This window comes from Paralichthys olivaceus, chromosome 1, assembly GCF_024713975.1.
Source record: "Paralichthys olivaceus isolate ysfri-2021 chromosome 1, ASM2471397v2, whole genome shotgun sequence".
In the NCBI taxonomy this organism is placed as follows: Eukaryota; Metazoa; Chordata; class Actinopteri; order Pleuronectiformes; family Paralichthyidae; genus Paralichthys; species Paralichthys olivaceus.
The window spans coordinates 15,120,878-15,139,141 of NC_091093.1; positions in this window are offsets into that span (position 1 = coordinate 15,120,878).

Below are 18,264 nucleotides of genomic sequence, written 5' to 3' on the forward strand. Positions count from 1 at the left end.
GACTCTGTATCGATCTGGGCAACCCTCTGAGGACTAATGTCATCAGTGCCCTCTGCCTGTGCAGGCTGAGAGGCAGGTGGCCGAGGGCGAGATCAGCAGTGAGACAGGTGGGGGAATAAGAAAGCGAGCATTAATGTGTTTCACACACATATATATTCCTATTTACAGTTTCTACATGGTATTTTATTTAGTGAAGATGCACTAGAACGTGACTGATTTTGTACTCTCCTGCTTATTTCTCAGCTCTCACAATATGATGGATAGAGGAATCAGCGGTGAAGCTCTGATTTGAATCCAAATCTTACTCAAGTCCGCTTAAAACAACAGTGACAGATGTTTGAGTAGAATCCAAGAGGAGATCCTCAAATAGTATAACATATACCACTTTAATACATCCATAAAATCACAGCCACACTATGAGCTGAGACAAGTTTCGGTTGTTCTCGGAGGAACACAATTTTTCCTGACAGTCCTGAAGTCCCGCAGCTCTTCGGGCCGTCTCGACAGCCCTACGAGGCCCGCGCCTCTTCTTAACTCCTTCTGTCTTCCTGTCTTTTTCTGAGCCCAGTGCTGAAAGTGTTTACCCTCCCATCCTCTGCCATTACCCTCAGTGTCCCTGCACATATGTCTGCAGCTTCCTGTTATGCACCTTGACTCCCTCCCCCCCCCCTTTACAATCCCATTGTGCTCTTTTATTTTCTCCTCTCTCTCTCCGCTCTGTGGTTGAAAACCGCTGAAAAAAACAGCATCACTCGATCACTTGAGTGAGTGTTCACCTAGGTGCTCTGCTGGCAAGAGATGAGATGAAGGAAGAGATGAAAAAAACAAACGAGTTGGAAAATAAACAGAGAGGAGAGAGAGAGACCCAGGAGGAGAGACGGACATATGCAGAACAGAATTATGTTTTGTCGAGGCACATTTGTACTGAACCCAGGACCCCCAGCACTTCAATTACACATACTGTATCTTTAGTATACCCACACACACACACACACAAACACACACATTCCCCATGTAAAGGCCTACACAGATGCGCTCTTGGTGAGGAGGAGAGAGAGAGAGTCTTTGCATGGATGACCCAGTTGGGCTTGTGCCAGTTCTGGAAGAGCCTGAAGCCAAAGTGGACACACACACACACACACACACACACACACACACACACACATACACGCACACACACACCATCTGGTCCCGTGCCTTTTAATAACTGAAACAAGGCACAAGATGTAGGCAGCATGGTGCATGGTTTCCCATCAGCCTGGCAGCAAGAGAGCAGTAAGTAACAATAGCAACAATAGCCCTGAGAACAGTAAATACACAGAGCATTACAGGTGTAGATGGAAACACGGCAGTGGACGAGGCCTTCGTTTGCAGAAAACTGGAGCGTTAGTTTGAGGAGGGGGCGGGTGGGCGGGCGAGGCTCTCTGGGTTTCGACACACAGGAAGTTCAGAAGATGCAGCCATATCCAGCATGAATTCTCTCTCTTCCTTTGCTCTCTCCCCCTTTCTTTTCTTCCTCCCTGTCTTTCTTTCTCCCCTGCTGCGTACAGGAGTCAGTCTGACTTTTGATCCTGACATCTGCGTCTTGCAGGAATGTTTGTGTGCTCTCTCTGCCCTCTGATGTAGCTCCAGGAACTAATGGAATGTGAAAGAGACAGACGGGCTTCTCGTCTGAAAAACACTGCCCTCTCTCCATACACGTGTGTGTGTGTGTGTGTGGTGTGTGTGTGTGTGTGTGTGTGTTGAGAGGGCATTCTTGCTCTCACACATATCTACTGTCTGCTTCAATCCAGCCTTTTCCGTAGCAGCATCCCCGAAATAATACAAAACGAAATGGAAAAAAAGGGGGGAGACAGGGAGGAGGAAAGCAGATGATAAACGAGTTGAACACCTCAATCCATGTTTTGTTTTTTTCACATGGCAATATGGAGAGTGGTTTTAGATCAGCTAACCTTTGAGCCGTAGTGTACGGGTTAATCCCACAACTCCTTTCACTTTCTCTCCCTCTCTCTCCCTCATTCTGCGGGGAGAGTCTGAAGGTCTAAAAGGGTGTTTACAATTCACTAATCTGACTTCAAAACCAGCTTAACTCTGGAAGACATCAAAGGTGCGCGCGTGATGGCCCCACTGATCCCAGTGAGGGGGGGATGTATGATAGACTGGAAACCTAGTGAGAGGGGGTGGGGGGTGCACAAGGAACAAGAGGAAACTTGATATTTCTGAGATCTTGTGATGACTGTCTCACTTGATCCAAAAAAACACACCTCCAGACTTATGATAGGGCTTATAATTAAAAAAAAAAAAAAAAATCATGAGGCCGATTGGTTCTGGATCAATCGAGGAAATAAAATAATCAATCGGATGACATGGTCTTCATTAAAAAATGTTTGTGACTCACCTTCTAAACTGGAGCCTTTAAATTGTTTGTATCAGTAATGAGTGCATCCATGTGGGTTTATCGCTCATGATGAAAGGGCAGCTAAAATATTAGCCTCTGCTTTTTTTTTTCCTCCCACAAACATATTAATTAAGAATTGATAGCCGGATTTTCATATACAGTATCCAGGAAGTGGACGGGCGAGCGTCTTTGTCCTGGTGAGGCTGACTAATGATGAACCGCTCATTTAAATAAGACTTGCATGAACATCCGCACAGGAGAAAAGGCAGGCAAGGTAAAATAAGCCGGTAATAAATGAACACTGCGGAGATACAACTGGCATTAATTGTCATCCAAAGGTCACGGTTCATTAAATTACCATTAAAGAGTTTGGCAAAATATATTTGGTGCTCACTGAGCTATGCTGGCTTTGTGAAGTAAAATGTATAAATAACTGTAATAACTGTAGCTGTGTTTCTAAGACCTATTAATATCAGATTGGAGAGGAGAAGTCTATTCTGTGGGGACATTATCAAGGGATTCGCACTATTAACAGATGTATTTTTCCTCCTCTTTGAACACGTAGAAATAATGCAAATTATAATAAATTGTCATGTAATGAATAGTCGGGGCCCAAAATGAGGGCAGTATGATTTGATGGAGATGAACTGATCGCAGCTCCTATTAGTTATTCAGTATGTGTGCCCAATGCATCTCAATGCAAAGTTCTTTTGTGATTTCAAGTTTGTCCCACATTTCTATTGAGCTACCAGGGACAGACATGGGAAACTGCCCCCGAGCAAACATCTGCTCGCACATGTACACATATGTATAAACATGCACAGGCTGACATAAATGCCCACGCTGGACCCGTCAGAGGCCAAACACTTAGACAGGGGAAAAAAATGGAAAAAGAATGCAAAAAACAAGTGTGTGGTAGACGCACATTTGTTTAAGAATAGGAGGTAAAGAAGGAGAGAGTGTGTGGTGTGTGTGTGTGTGTGTGTGTGTGTGTGTGCGTGTGCGTGTGTGTGTGCTGGAGAGAGGCAGAGCAACACGAGACAGAGAGAGACTCGGGTGGACAGACACTGATTCCCCCAGGTGCATGTTGGGTAAGTCTTCAATAATCTGGAGTGACAAGGAACAGAAGGAGCCGATTTCTCCTCATGTCATATCCTCTTTCTCTTCTCGCTTCCTGCCTCTTGTCAACAGGACTTTAAACTGGTGTTTGTTAAATTGGATGTCAGGGTCAACAGAGGACTTTGTTACATCGAATGCTTGTCTGCTTGTGTGCATGTGTTAGCCTGCATGAGCATGCATGTGTGTGGGTCTGTGTGTGTATCTGATACCATCATTTAAATGTGATAACATGTTGTCTCTTGGCATTAGAGGGCCTGGGATTTCCTTAAACCATCAACTTGCTGACTTCCAAAAATTATTGTCAAAATCTAACAACACATACGATTCAATCCCAGATGCCGCCATCGCACTGATTCACCGAGCCCACAGCCGCGGCACAGTCCCGACTGTATCTGATGGCAAAGCCCCGGAGCCTCTGCCGTTCAGCCATGACACTGTAGCAGGTCCGCCGTGCCTTTCCAGGATGCCTCCGATGAGTAGCAAGCCCCTGGACATCTCTGCTAATCACTCATCCCTAAACAAGCACTTTCTAAATGACCTTAGAGAAAGAAACAAGAGACAGACAAACCGTGCCGCCAAACAAGGCCCCCAGGCCTCTAACCAATTTAAATCCCAATTAGATTTTTTCAGATAGTCTCAGGAGTAGGGTCTGCGTCCGTGTAAGCTTGTGTATATGTCTGCGTGCATGTGTGTGGATCGTCAGCCGACCAGCTCTTCAGTATAAACAACAAAGGTCATTCTCTGTCTGAGTCTGTGTATGTTATTGTTCCGATTAGTGTGTGTGATTTTGTTTTGACTATTATTGTTACAATGGTGGAAGTCGCTGACCTTTGACTGTAAAATATCGAGGATCACATCATTGTCATTGTCAGAGGATTTTCAAAATTTGTTATCATGCAATAGAAAAGTCAATATCAATAATAAAAAAGATGTCCTGGTTGTAAAGACATCTGAAATGATGGGTCAGAGGTCATGCGCACATACACATACACACACACACACACACACACACACACACACACACACACACACACACACACACATTAAACGTCTGTATTGTTTGCTATTAGATATTACCTGAATACAAAAGATATACAGAATCCACAGTGGCACCACACTCGCTGTGATACTCAGGTTTGCATGAAATTAAAAAAAGGTAAAAGAAGCAAACTGGTCCTAGATTTTCTTTCCGTCCATGCTCCCTCACTTTCATTCTACCTCCTGAAACATTTCAGAGTCTGCAGCTCCCATCACAGGGAAACTGCTTTCAGTTTATTTCAGGACCTCATCAATTTAACACACAGAATAAAAGAATGAAGTGAGAAATATAGAAAACTTCAAAACACAACCTGTATACGTTCTACAGAAGCTTGGACTCGTCCATATGGTATTTCTCTTGCATTAAAACATACATCATGCATGCACTGATGAAAGCAAATTTCTGCACCAAAGATAGCAACGCTTTACGTTTTCATGTTGTTTACGGTAACAGCTGCTAGAAAAAAAAATCCATTGGCCGATTAATGCCTTTAGAGACATAAACAAAAGTGTGGGAAGATACACTCGCAAACACACACCAGATGGCCACTCCCCCACCTCACCTCTTACATCAGGGCCCTCGTGGCAACAGGTCAAAACAGGTCCCACCTGAACGGGGCATTTGTGGTTCACAGGTGAGCCCCTCTCTCTTCCTCTGCTTCGTCTTTTCTTTATAGTCGTGTCCCGTGTCCCCGTCTCTCTCAGAGCAAATGGGAGCAGGTCAACATGTGCTGGTTTACTTCTGCGGGCCAGATGGGATTCGGTGGACGACCCACCTGATGTAACCTTCATGCAGTCACAGATTCTTTTTCCCCGACCACAAGCAGAGAGGTGAACACACGTACACCAACACACACACACGCATGAATAAGACTTCTCACTCATTGATTAAGCAGTATTAATACTGTGAAGAAGAAGTCCATCACATATTCAGTAGAGTTCTGACCTTTGTCATCAACTGTATCTCACTGAAGGAGGTTTCAGAAACATGCACTCTGGCCTCATTCCTCTCCACGCCTCTAGGTGGCAGTATTGTCATTTCAACCTCTTTCAACCAGTCAGTTTGCTTCAGCTTTCATAACTCCACAGAAAAATCTCAACTCCTCATCCACAGTAAAACACCACGACTGCCACTAAAAGCTGATCATCTGCCTTGCACTCTCTTTCAAGGCTGTGCAAAATATTCTGCTCTAAATAAAATATTCTAACCTGCCGAAGTTGCCGCACGGCCAACATAAAAGCTCATGTTGTTGTCATTTGTTCAGAAAACTCTAGAACACAACTGGACACTGACATACAGCAGCAGCTTTTCTTTTTAATAATGTGGCTGAGGGTTAGAGAGGTCGTCCTCTAACCGGTAGGCAGTTCGATCCCAGTCTACCCCACGAAGTGTCCTTGGGCAAGATACTGAACTCAGAATTGCCCCACATAGAAAAAGTGCTGCCCATAGATGCACTGTATGAATGTGTAAAGCGCTTTGAATGTTCATCAAGTCTAGAAAAACGTAAGAAATAAAGACCATTCACCATTTGTAGAAATGGATTACCAAACGATTTGTTTGAATAAAAACAGAATCTGACCCTCAGTAAAACATAAAACTACTTTTCAGTTGTTGAAGAGGACAGAGCAGTTACTGTATAAGGTGAAGTCATCACGGTGCTGAGGGCAGTAAAAGCAGCATCATCACAACCATGAAGTCATCTACATTGGGGTATTTTTGTCCGGCTTTAGCCCCGTGTATCCGCAGCTCTCTCTCTCTCTCTCTCTCTCTCTCGTGTTGAATGGAGCAAGGTGTTTTGGTCTGGGGTTGGTGGGAGCTTTGCGTGCAGAGCAGCGCTCGCTCTGACACTGAGAGTCAGCGAGAAAGGGAGGCAATAACAGCCGCATGAGCAACACACAATTAGACTCATTATTGTATCCTGGAGATGAGAGGAGTGCAACGTGGGCACTCCCCCACTGTGGCTTGGCACCCTTTGGAGACAGTGAATCATGTACACATGTACATATTTCCCACAACAATACAACAGAAGCTCTTCAAACAGCCTGCACCCATTCATACTCTGCTCTTCATTCAGCCAAGTGCACACTTTACATTTGTCATTGGCAAATGGCATTTATAAGTATCTGTCCAACTCACCTATTCACACAGACACATGGTTTCCTAAAACTGCTGGTTTCCATCCTGCATCAGTCCTGAGGTTTAATTCTCCAAAAACATTTTTTTTCCGTGAATACATGCGGCCTGTTGATGGTGTAGTGCATACAAAGAAACTGCTGCTTAAACTAACAGTCACTTTTAATAGTGAAGTATTTATACACACAGGCTACAAGACACCTCCTTGTGCCCTTGTTTTTCCCTCCTTCCTTGGCTGCAGGACCGTGGGTGCACCTGGACTCCCCCAGCAGAGTGTGGCTCTGACAGCTAACACACTGCACTATGTCACGGTGTGCACTGATTGTCTTATCTGCCCATTTATCACAGTTGAATTGGAACCAGCCTTGCCTGAAACCTGCTTTCAGACTTCATTCGGGTGACTTGGGATGCATGATGCTGCAATTGTTGAGCTCTCAGAAATGGGGGTTCAATTGCAAATGTATTCAGGGGTTATTTCAACATAGCGAGATCCCCCCACGTGTTGCATGACTGTATTTCACTGGCCTGAGATAATAATGACAATTAGCCTGCCAGGAAGGCATGATGGGGAAGTGCTGTTCTAAATATTAGCTCACATGCACAGTGGCTTGTAAGTTACTTCCTGAAAACGGAAAGTTTCTCCGGCTTCACGTATCTTTAATTGGGATCTTGCATGATCTCAAAGCCTGAAAAATGCTTCAGTGTGCGAGCAGAGGCTGGATGGCTCCATGAGGCCATCCACACAAGCTGTTTGCACACAAACCAGCGCTGATGTCTTCTGTCAGCCCTCATTTCAGTAAACACTGACGTCCACATGAAGAAACGGAGTGACAGGTGCATGATTGAGGTACTTAAAAGCAGACACTCTCCACCTCACTCCCGATCTCCCAGGGTTGCTGTGATTGTCCTTGTGTGTTTACATCCTGACATTATATGCATCAGCTCTCTCTCATCTTCCCGTTTAATTGATGCTATGCACCTTTTGAAAGCTTCGTCGCTAATTGTGAGATGGTCGCAACAGTTCATAATGATCATCTCATTATCTCTGGCAGAGGCCGGATTTTCTTCTACTTCAATAACATGAAGAAGTGTCCCTTCTGAGAGCTCCAGGACAAACTTCTTTGATTCTGTCAGGAAGCAAGAGCGAGCTTCACAGGGACAGTGCCACCTTTTTCAAAGATTTTGTTTCATAGGAACAGGTCCGCTTAAGCGAGATCTGTAAAAGATAAACATTAAATATGCATCCAGATCTTCTGCTTGGGCGAGTGGACTGAATCTGTATGAATGGCTAATGTGTTGCTGTGACGGCAAGCAACTAGATTGATCACTCATTACGATATCTGCTCCATTGGCCATTAACACCCGCGAAGAGACTAACCACGGGCCCCGTCACACACCAGGGTTAAATTGAGAGTGAAGAAGTGAAGTGTGCTTGTGTGTGCGTGTGTGTGTGTGTGTGTGTGTGTGTGTGTGTGGCAGGGGATGCAGGAAGAATGGTTGTTACATGATCCAAATATGGTCAGCTATAGGCTGCTACATACATACAGTCTGCGAGCTGAATGAGGTGCGTGGGTTCAGGTGCCCTCTACATAAGATGTGCAATACATCTCTATGGTTTCTCTCCAGGGATACTCTCCTTTGTATTTGTCACACTCACTAAACACATTTGGTCACAGTGCTGCAGATAAAAGTGCCAGCATCTACCCAGATGGCTCTTCAATGGAGCAAAATTACATGTGTGTTGATATCAGACGTGGACTTCAAACTGCAGGCGTATGTGCTCACATGCCTGAGACTTTCCCTCCTGATGGCCTGTTCACTGCTGATCCAAGAGTAAGAGGGAGCAACACATGTGAAAGTCAAGAGCGAGTGAAGAACCTCTCCACACCCACCGCTACAGGGATGTTGTCAGAGGGACAGAAATTTAATAAATCTGTCCATGACACATGTATGCAGGCTTCCTCTCTGTTTTCTCTCTCTCTCACACACCTGCCTAAGAGAAGGATTTACTTGCATTAGGCACAGCACATTGAACCTGCCAATCAGCCAGCAGTGCAGATGTCTGTGTGTCGTACGCTGGCTTTCTGCATTCCTTCAGAAATTAACCATGCACCTCAAATACTCCAGACGCGCGGCTTTAAATGCTAAAGTGGGGAAAAATGTTGTGACAAGCTGCTCCATCAGTTACACGTCAAAATCACTCAGATCGTTTTTAATTACCATAACTGAATGACTAATGCTGTCTTTAAAAATAAAAAAGAGATATCAAATTCTTACCTCAGTGATTGGTTCAGTGCACAAATTAACACAGAGCTGCTCCATTGTGGAGTCTCACATTCTAACCAACCACACTTTAATTCCAAGATTCATTTCAAGATATCGTAGCCTTCAGCTTAGCTACAACTTACACTGACAGACGACTGTAATTTCTGTTTCTGAGCTGCAGGTTGTTGACAATCCACAGGCAGAGAAACTACACCCAACATACAGTATTTGGTCCCATTTAAAAAAAAGGTATATTTCAATGAGACAGAATTTTTGAATATTTAAAAAGTGAGGGACATTTTAAAAGAAGGCCTTTCTTCCAGAGAATCCACATCACAGACCAGACCAGCTTGAAACCGATCTAGTGGAGGGCCTGTGGTTTCCGTGAGGAAATGTATTTTTTGCGGAGACGTTGGAGATGTTGGTGTTGACATAGAGCCTGTTGCGCTGTGCTCCCTCTGTAAAGATTCTGTCCACAGGGACCTCATACGGGGTGAGGGGACCCCTATTCATCTCCTCCCAAATGGGATAGCATCCTCCAGGGGAGAGGGGTGACACAGTCGCTGCCAAGGCGATGGGGATGTCCTTCTGCTGATAATAGCAGTCGACGGGGGGAACAACCTCAGCAGGCAGCATGCCAGACAACTGTCAATCAAAGCATGTCTTCTCTTTTCCCACTTTTGGTTGCTACTGCCTCTCCTCTATGCATCCCCCTTTCCTCCATGTCGGCTCTTCTCCCTCACAGTGTGCACACTTGAGAAAACCAGAGTGTGCACACTGTGCTTAATGGGCACGATGTTCTGACAAGGACGGGTCGAAGCATCGATGAAGACAGACATCGGTTACAGATGTGTAGTTGTAAATAATAATGAGATTTAATAGGTCGGTTAATTGTGTATTTGCGACTAAGTAGAAAGCAAACGTGAACATTCTGTCCAACTATTCATCCGTCTCTTTTCATCTCTTCCCTAAGTGCATTAGATAACAAACAACAATCAACAATTGTGGAACCCTTTTACCTAATTAGTAATTACCACAATAATAATTACACAACTGTGCAATGGCATGAAACAAATAGTTATGAGAATATTGTGCATTCCCCTCTCAATTCGTTTAATTTGTAAATTTGAGTCAAAATCATCCATCCATCAGTGATAAATCACAAAAACAAAAAACAAACTATAGGAATTAATATAAATAGAGTCTGAGAAAGAAAACAACTTTTTTTATTTGTAACACTCCTCTTCTCTTACACCATGAAGGGTCTGTTGTTTCCCTGCACTGCATCAGCAGTTTATATTCTTTTATGGAATTGATTGTTCATTGTATCCCACAGATTGCACACTCATACCAGGGCCTTTAAAGGTCCCATGTTGTACAATTCCCTGTGTTTAATTAAAGGTAATGCTTCCACAAGAAGATAAATTCATGGTTTTAACTGCCAAACCACCTAAATGAAAAATGGTCAATCCCAAGCCTCCATTTTCATGTATGGGCACGTGGGCCGAGCTACAATGTCACAGTAATCGTTAAACAAAGTTTTCCCAAAGATGATTTCCGTCAGTTTAGATGTGATCATGGTTCTGGTAAGTTTGGTTTTTGATTTGTTATTTGATGTAAAAAACAGGGCGAAACACCATGATTGACAGTTACTGTGGCTCCAGTCCTCCATCACTACTGTGCAGACTGTGGCTCAGGTAAACACACACACAGACATGCTCAGTCTGGGTGGGACGAACTGGGTGCACAGTTGAGGGCAGTGTCCTGGCTCATTTTAAGGCCCAGTTTCTGAATATGAGTGCATTTCTCCATAGATACTTCCCCTATATTTATACAGCACCTAGATCTGACTTAAATCAAAATATAAACACAACATGGAAATCTCACTTTGTATAATATGGGACCTTTAATGTTTCCAACTGTTTAAATGTGGTTAATGTTTTTTATTCCACTTTGACGTGAAACAAATTTCCATCACAATATGCTATTGTGTCATAACATAATAAAACACTGGCATTTTGGTAACAACCCCAGCATGAACTGTATGTAAAAGCTTTGCACTTCCTTGCATGGCATGAAATTGAAACGTGTAATGTGCACAGTCAAATATTTTGCGATTATGAAGCGTAAAATAATTTGCATAGCAGGAAGCACAGAAAAACTGTCAATGCATAGTTTATCTAAAACTGCCTCCTCCTTCTGAAAGTATTCTCGCTCTGCGGCTTTATTTTTGTTGCTTCTGACAGAGTTGTTACACTGAATTTGCTGAAATGTCGAGGCAATTAAGATGTGACAGTGATGTAACAGAGGACTGTCAACAATTTAGTTCCCTCAAATGATGACAAGTTGTTTAATATCACACATGCACCCTACTCTGACACGATATAAACATGTCCACCAGAAAATATTCAAACCAAAACCTTAAAACCATTACATTTGGCTGCAAAAACAAAACTTTCCAATACTCAATGAGAATGTGTCGCAGCGATGGACAAAAACCTCGGCTTATTGATAAAAACAGAACTGTCACCATGGTGCTGTAAAAGTGGGAGAGGTAACGCCGCGCTTCCGCTGCAAGCTTCGTATTAATGAGACATCACTCCATCAGAGATGCTCCGTTATGACAACTACCAGAGGCATTTCTATGTTTGTTTGCGTACAGTGTGTGTGCATGTGTGTGTGTGTGTGTATGTGCAGTATGTGTGGTCACATTAGGACAAACATGTACCAAAACAAACACTGAATTATGCAAATGTGTAGAATTTCTCTTAAATTGTATGACCCACGGTACATATGTCATGATAGACACGGCAATATTAAAGTGACAGATGACACATGAAGTCTACGTGTACAGAACTCTCATCTGAAGAATGTAATCTGCTGTTCATCATGGTGAATGGTCTACAGGCCTGAGTATTAACATGGTATGTGCTATGTAAATCATAATTATGTTTGGTAATCACGAGGATACAATATTAATCTGGTCATATTAATTGCATAGAACAAAAGACAGTTTAAGGTAGGCCTCATCTGCATTTAATAACTACATTGTACTACATCTTTTAAGACATTGCGTGAGTTGCCGTAACCCTCCTGTGCATTGCTGGATGAATCATTCTTATTGAGGTGGACCGTCCACTTCTGTTCAGAGCAAGAGTTTTACATTTACAAGTCACCGTGTGTGCGTGTGTGTCTCTTAACCAGATGTATGTATAGCAGCTATTTGCGTGTCTAAGAGTGGTATGGTATAAAAAGAAACCCCAAGACTCATAAAATATATAACACCGCCCATCTTGCAGATTTTCCGATTGGAAACATTGGTACAAACACACTCGACATGCACCCACACACCGTTCTACTGCTTTGATATTATATTTTTTAATGAGGAGCTTTTCGGAAATGCACCTTCAACCAGCTTTGGTGTTCAGTTGTGCAACACGTCTGCTGCTTCTGTTCTTTCTGTCTCTTTTGCCCAGTGTTACTGTAAAGACACATTATTAACTTATTAATTAATTTTAAATAATAAGATATCTGACGAGAGAGAGGGTTTTCTAGTTTATTTCACAGTTAATTATATCTTCTGTAAACAGTGTTGAGTTTGACTTGCATAAGTCAAAGACTTACTGATTTTGTTACGGGATCGAGAAAGCACAAGCACAAAATCAAATCCCTAAAAAAACAGGTAAAATGCCACAGCACTGATGTCACTTATACCTGAGGTGCTGCTCTGTTCTTTAGTGCAGTGTGTTTCAGTCATGTGTTCATCTTGGTTTGCATGTCTGTTTGTTGGCAGGATTACATAATAACTATTGAAAACTTAGTGGAAGGATGTGATATGGGTCAGGGAAGAACCAATTCAAATGTGGTGCAGATCCAGATCAGGGGTCAAATCCAGGTTGTGTTTTTTTCTCACTTTCTTTAACATTGTGTTTCTCAACTTTTTCACTGACTTCTCAGAAAAATAATGAATGGATCTTGATTTAAAGAACTGATATTTATGAGTGAATATATGTGTGTAATTTACTGCAGATCCAAATAAAAATCTGGATCTAAATGTGGTTTCAAAAGGGGACTGATGGGCAGTGGTGAAGGTTGGCACTTTACTGAGTGCCACTCTTGCTCTTACTAATTTTAATAGGCCAATATATTGTCCCTGAAACTGCTAGAAATCAACAATTGACAAATACTTGGCAAAATGTTCCATCTCACAATGTTAACGAATGTGAATCACTCACTGGATCCACCCCCTGATCCGGATCTGTGCTTAAATTGAATTGGTTCTTCCCTGACCCTGTCTCTATGTAAAGTGAATTCAGTCTGTTGTTCTCAAATGACACATGTAGATGGCTCGGACTGCAACGCTTCATTTAGCATGTATCGAAACTGATTCAAGTTTTTTATTCTTTTTTATGTTTCTACAACAGAAACCAACAGAGATTAACGATGCCCTCCGACAGAGTCTCCTTCACGTCTGTCTCTCCCTGTGATCTGTGATCTGTGGCCTGTTCGCTCTCTCACATCATTTCAGCTGACGTCACCAAGAACCCATTTCACCACGTCCAGCAAAGTGCCTAGCATCAACGGGACGAACACAGCATCCTCTTTCACACAATGGATTTCCCCCCCAAATTCACCAAACTCCCATAATGACCCGAGTCCCTCAATACGTGGCTACGGTTGATGTTTGGCTTACACTGTCGCTGATATTGCCCCCTCCTCTTGCTCTCCCCTTTCAAGTTCACCCATTTGACAAAGTGAAAACAGCAACAAAAACACAAACAAAAACCTCCCCCGAGCGCAGGCACGCACAGCCAAACCTGACAGTCTAATTAGTTTTAAAAGTAATTGCTCGAAATGATTAGTTGAGTTGGGCCACTTTCCCCTGTGACCTCTGAATTGGAAATATAATTGCGGCAGACAGTAATTGGCTAGCCATAGACTGTTGGTTATTGTAGTCTGTTGTGGCCGGCTGCATCATTACCAAGGCTTGGACGCGGTTCAGCTTTTGAACTACAGTGACCGAAGAGGAACACAAACACACACGCACGCAATGCTCTGCTTCCCCACGCCAGCTCTCCATCACCACTCGGGCCCATGCCCCGCTCTAAAGATCTAAGTTGTTTTCCATCCTGACCTCTCTTTCTTTCTGCCTTTCTTTCTCTCCACCCTCCCTCGCTTTGCCCCTGCCCTCCCGTATACCTTAGGGCCAAATAGACTCCTCATTGACAAAAAAAGGAGGCCGCGAGCTCTAATCCGAAAGAGGAGAATCATCAGCTTGTGTGTGTGTGTGTGTGTGTGTGTGTGTGATGGTGGGGAGGCATAGAAGAATGATTGTAGGGGAATAAGAGACAGGACGTGGGTAGATGGCGAGAGTGTCAGGGAGTTTACGTCATTGCCTCAGCCAGTCCGACACGGGCCACAGCTGAAGAACCTCAACAGAGCACAGGAAGGTTCTCTGACAGTCTTATCCCAGCTTTTATCTTACATCCATGTGGTATAGAAATTCACGCAGCTCATGAATGATGATTGTTGCATCTTTTGTATGCATATCCACATGTGTGTCGCTGTTTGAGCGTTTCTTTGTGTGTGCTCGCTCGCTGTCTGTTATTGCCTGGATCAGTCTGTGTCTGTTTATGTTTGTTGTGCAGAGTTTCCTTTGCTAAATTGTCTGGAAGCCGATCAGCCCCCATCAGTAAACCAGGCAGAAAGAGCGACGTATCCCACTACAGGATCCAGGACATGCCAGGGGGACCACACACACACACACACACATACACACACACAGACACGCACTGTGTACCTTATTTTCTCTGACTCACTAACACTAGCTGACTAATTGACAGACCATCAGAGGAGGAAGACGCACACGCTTACGTTTTTTTCTCGGTAATGAAGCCGTTAGACTTTTGATCATGTCACTGACAAAAATCATGACGCTCTCGGGACGAGGCTCGTCTCACTTAACTTGAGGTGACAAACAAATTTTCTAAACAGACCGGAGAGATGAAGCAAACTCCACACCCTCACTTTCTGCTCTATATCGACCACAGAAAGCACGACTCAGAGAGGGAGCGCTCCCAACAGCAAACATGTATGTGCCAATTATTATCTCCCTCTCTCTATTAAGTAAAGGGAGGGGGGGGGATATAGGTCAGGCCTGTCAGACTAAGGCTTCTGTCATCCCCCTTCCCCTCCCTGTCCTCCCCCCTCACTGCATCACTCCTTGCCTGAGGATAGAGCTCCCATAGCTTTCCATTAGGACCCTCATTGAGTGTACTGTACATACAGCAGAGGCCCCACTCCCCGTATCCCACCCACACGCACCATTAGAGGGAAGGAGCACTAATAGTGTTGGCTGCCTTTGGGGTGGGGGGGGGCGTACCAGGGCCAGAGGCAGGCTAATGTTCCTGTGAAACCCTCAGCTTCACTGTCCTTCTGACTTTATTCACACCCTGCAAGCAAAAAGCACAACATGTGTTACTTTTGGCGTTTGGAAGTTCAGCTGACTTCTTCTATGGAATCAAGCAAAAGTGAAGTTTTGCCTTCTAAATCCTATTTGTGTCAAGTTTCTTCGTCTTCTCTTTACTCTTTGATAAGTGGACTGTGAGTATTGACAGCCTGGTGTGTGTGATCATCACAGCAAACTGACAGTAGGGAGCTCGATCGCCGCCCCTGCCCAGCCTCCAATACCATCTGTCTAGTATGGATCTCTGGAGGTTGACGCCTGTTGGCGTGGGAGATGTACACACCACAAGCCTCAAGGGCTGGCAGAACAGAGTTGGAGGAGGTGTATGTGCCCCAATTGAAGCTGTGCAGTCATCTTCACACACAGAGTAGGGACTGGTAGCGTATCCCCACTCTTTCTTATGCTGTCTCTCTCCTTGTCTCTCTCTCTCACACACACACACACACACACACACACACACACACACACACACACACACACACACATAGAACAGCAAGACTGATCAAATGCGACTGTGATGTCTTAATTAAGAAGAACTAACAGGCTTGATTAAAAGGAGGAGAATGAAAGGATCCGTCAATGAAAGCAGCAATTCCCTGATCAGCAAACAGCAACACAAGTGGATGGAAGAGGGAGGGAGTGTAAAGAAAAAAGTGAGGGGAATAAACAGGATGCAGCAGAACAGAGATATGCAAAGAGAAGAGGAGGAGAACTGAAGAAAGATTGGATTCATGCAGCAGTGTGATTGATATGGCTTCAACTAAGTTAGAGCAGCAAAAGTTCAGTACGATAAAGGTAGCATAGGGTTTCATGAGCGACCCCCTCGAGGCGGTGTGTCTTTAGGATGGAGATATTTTTGTTTGCAGACTAAGAGAGACATTTGGCTGTCAGAGTAACGCTGCAGCATGTGACCCAAGTTTGCTTTTGGGTCACGTTCTCTATACCGTGGATATGAAAATAAACAAACCAGGCCATTACCAGTGGCGGGCGGTCCTCTCACTCGCTATACCCATACTTCCCGCTCCGCTCTTTCACGTGTCTCTGCACTTTTAAAGGATTCAATTAACCTGAAAGGAACTAAGGAATCAGATACAGCCCATCTTCCTGTCTCCTGCCACATATCCAACTATCAGCCACTGCAGTTCCCTCTGCACCCAGTTACTTTTATCTTCCCCATGCTGAACTCTCCTTGATATTGTTTGTGCAACAGTTTTAGAAAATACAGTGGCAAGGGTAATTATACAATAATAATAAATAAATAAATAATATTTTTTATTTATCCACTCAATCATAAAAAGCTGTGGCAGACCAGCAACACTAAGTAAGTCCCCTGAACAGATTTCTCATCAACATCCATGAACTATTCTCTGATTCAAATCCGCACTTAAAGATCCAAGCTTTTTGGAAATCCATGATGTATTTTTGGCGAAATCTTCCTTTCAAACTAAACCAGCAACATGACCTCCTTGATTAAGATAACAAAATTAATTCCCATTTGACGTCATATACTGATCCTGATGCAACGAATAGAGAGCTAGATACACACAGCAACATACAGAACATCACAACACACTGCAGCTCTGTCCCTGTCTTCTACAGAGGCGGACACACCTCGGCCCTGCTGACAGCCCACAGCCTGTCTCTGTGGTGCTGCCCAGCTCAGCACAGCTGTCTGTTGTCCCTGTCCTCTGATCTCTCTCTCCTCTTGCCTCACTCGCAGCCTTGTGCCCACTCAGCATGATAATGATATACACCTCTGCCTGGTCATCTCTTTGAAACTCAGGTCTCGTGGCACAACTCAACATGTGACAGCACAGCAAGGTACACGGGCAGTTCACGAGTCAACTAAATGACAGGTAAAGAAATCAAGCCACATGTTTGGGGAAAAGAGTTAAAAAGATAAACAGGCGACCTAAGATGGTGTGAATCTACAAACATTAGGTTTAACCTTGTTAACATTCTTAATCATGTTCATTAGAAGAGTCTTTATCCAGCAGGCCTGCAGTTACATTAGTAAACAGCAGAGCTCCCTCTAAAGGGCAGTGTCTTTAAAAGGGACAAGCTAAGATTACTTGTCAGCATTTCAGTTTAACACTGGCAGCGTGTTGACACGCAGCAGATGAATATTAAACCTTGAGAAACAAAGATATGCTCGAAGCGAAACCCAGCATAAATATTTTTCATATGCACTCAGACACACACATACACAATCTTGAGAGTCCCTCCCAGCAGGCACAATCACACTCAGGCAGATAATTCAGTGTCACAGGGAGCCTTGTCTGTGACCCTCTGGCCCCCTCCAGACAGAGGAAGCAGCTGGACAGGGACCCACGACTGCCTGGAACTCACTTCCCCTGGGGAGCTGTGGGGAGAAGAGTCCCTGTCTGCCTTGGAGAATGACCAGCTGAGCTTCTACGGCTCAGTTTGTGTGTGTGCTGACGTCTCTGTGTCCAGGAAGGTCTGAGCAGGATGAGCAGGCTTAAGAAATGTGCAGCAGAACAGGGGTTTTTGTGCGAGTCAGCAGGCTGAAGAAAATATCAAATCACAAGCAGCAGTTTGTCCCTCTGGTCAGAGAGCAGTTTATACTGTATGCACGCTTGTGTTTGAATTGTATCTCCTGTTTATAAGTAGAAACTACTTTACTTGTATTATTCATTTTAATTACAATAATATTACAGATAATTATTGTATCAATGTATTTTGAATTGAAGAATTTGAATTCAATTCATGTGCAGCTAATGCTGTTTTCATTCTTACTAATACACGTATGTGAACATATATATACACATACATATAAATCTTTATTCTTTACCCCAATAACAGGCACAGCATTTGGTTTCCTGT